The sequence below is a fragment of the Ambystoma mexicanum genome, chromosome 7q, assembly GCF_040938575.1.
Source record: "Ambystoma mexicanum isolate Mex_15411 chromosome 7q, UKY_AmexF1_1, whole genome shotgun sequence".
Classification (NCBI taxonomy): Eukaryota; Metazoa; Chordata; class Amphibia; order Caudata; family Ambystomatidae; genus Ambystoma; species Ambystoma mexicanum.
In genome coordinates this window covers 609,483,162-609,485,032 of record NC_090941.1, presented here as the reverse complement: position 1 = coordinate 609,485,032, position 1,871 = coordinate 609,483,162, and the positions used below count along the sequence as shown (strand labels likewise).

Here is a 1,871-nt window from a genome sequence, read left to right as displayed (position 1 = left end):
ATTGAGGCAACTCAGATAAATACAAAGGTCGATCTACCAGCTAGCAAAGACACAAGCCGTCAAGCCCTAAGTGACAAACAATTGGGGAAATACCTTTTAAGACTGGAGCGAATAGAGAAAGAAAAGGATGGCCTGATATTAAACAGGAAAAACGTGATGATGCTATTCCACCACATTCCACAATTAAGAAATGTGGTTTCTGAAGATATTCAAATTGTGGAATTTGAAGATGAAAACAAAAACGATTGTGTAATTCTTCATATAGCTTCAAAAATCATTTGCAACTCCTTATTGAACATCTGCAATATCCTGAATTACTTAGGGTTTGACATTAATGAAATCTGGAAAACAAAGGGGCATGATCAGCCCAAGAAATGTGCCTCATCGTCAGAATACCGATCTGCAACATGTAACAGAGCCATACACCAAGCTAGAGAAAGCAACTCTAAATGCAAGATTGTCTCATCTAATAAACAGTTCAATAGTGATAGAGTGGCTCCTGAAAAGGATCTGATTCGAATCACGATTGCCAAGGCTGATACTGTAACTCGGAAGAATTCCTCTTTCTCTGGTGAAGATCATGATGGACAACTTAAATGGGGAGGAAACCCGGTATACGTTTAACTAAGATAGGTTAGCAACGTATACTCTGTCTAAGTCCGGGAGGACAAAGATCTGTGTTTAAAGAGGAGACAGAGCTATAGTGTAGATGCCACACATATAAAGAGCTCCCATTGGGAGAGCCACAAAAGGACCAGTCGTGGTTAAAATGATAAACATCAGATTTAATAGAATTATGACCTAAAAAGTGATTAAATAGTGTGGTCCACAGTACATACAATTCATAAACATTTAAACATATATCAAACAGTCGTTACGTGATAAGCTAGAATTAGCTAATTGACAGTGTATCAAAAACAGGGATACACTCAACATCAAGAGGTACGCTTTACAGAAAGTGCAACGTACTCTACAGTAATTAGAATCAGTATGTCAAAAAACTTAATAACTCTGGTGCCAGTACAGAGTATTAGCTCGACATGTTTCAGTTCCTACAGTTATTATGGAACATTCATCAGGAGATATACAGGTGACCACGTAACCAAGACAACATTTAAAAACGAAATGATGACATTTGAAGTATTCGTAGCATCTGCAAAGTAAAGAACAAAAAAAGCGCAAAACATGAGCTTCAAATTAGCCATTATTGTTGCATGTTCAAAATACATGAACCAAGGCATCTAAATAGAGGGAAATAAATACCTCCACTGATGCCTGTGGGTGCTCTCTACTCGAAAGGTAGTAGGCGGTGTAGAACTGAGGGTCGTCTCTACCTAGGATATAGAAAAAACATCCAAATGAGCGCTGAGTAGTAGCTCACTAAAAAAGCAGGATATGTGCTTAGGCTTAGCAAATAGCGAAACTAGTATCGCATAAAAAACATATGAAAAGGTGTCCGGGTGAGAGAAACCCAGTGCTGAGAGACAAAACGAATTATCCACAGTGTGCCCCATATAATTCCAGAAGTTGAGAAGAAGTCGGTGACTAGAACCTAAAAGGGTTAGTTCAAGGTATAGTCTCTAATCTCGTGTGTTTATAGGAGACAGAAGGCGGCTAGTAACACTCAAAAGTAAACAACTACCCCACAGGCAATACCTTCAAGTTGGCAGTAAGAGTGTCAGTCGTGACCAAATCCGACAGCCCCAGGATATAATCCTGCCGCCAGCGCTAGTGCTGTGTGGATAGTACGGAGAGTGCCGTCTGTTATGCGGGCAGCAGTGCAGCAGGACTGGGCGACCGATGTGCGAGTGGTAGTCAGGGAAATACAGTAGTCCTACAACTATGTTGGAAGAGAAAAGAGATGTAGAGCA

The 1,871-nt window shown here is 40.2% G+C and overlaps 1 long non-coding RNA gene across 1 annotated transcript; it reads right to left on the bottom strand.

The window, feature by feature from the left end:
* Positions 1–764: 764 nt before the first annotated feature.
* On the bottom strand, positions 765–1,494 carry LOC138528256 (uncharacterized). Its single transcript, XR_011284106.1, has 2 exons — positions 1,264–1,494; positions 765–1,153 (listed from the first exon to the last, which is right to left on the bottom strand). It is a non-coding gene; the product is annotated as an uncharacterized lncRNA (long non-coding RNA).
* Between the last annotated feature and the right edge of the window lie 377 nt (positions 1,495–1,871).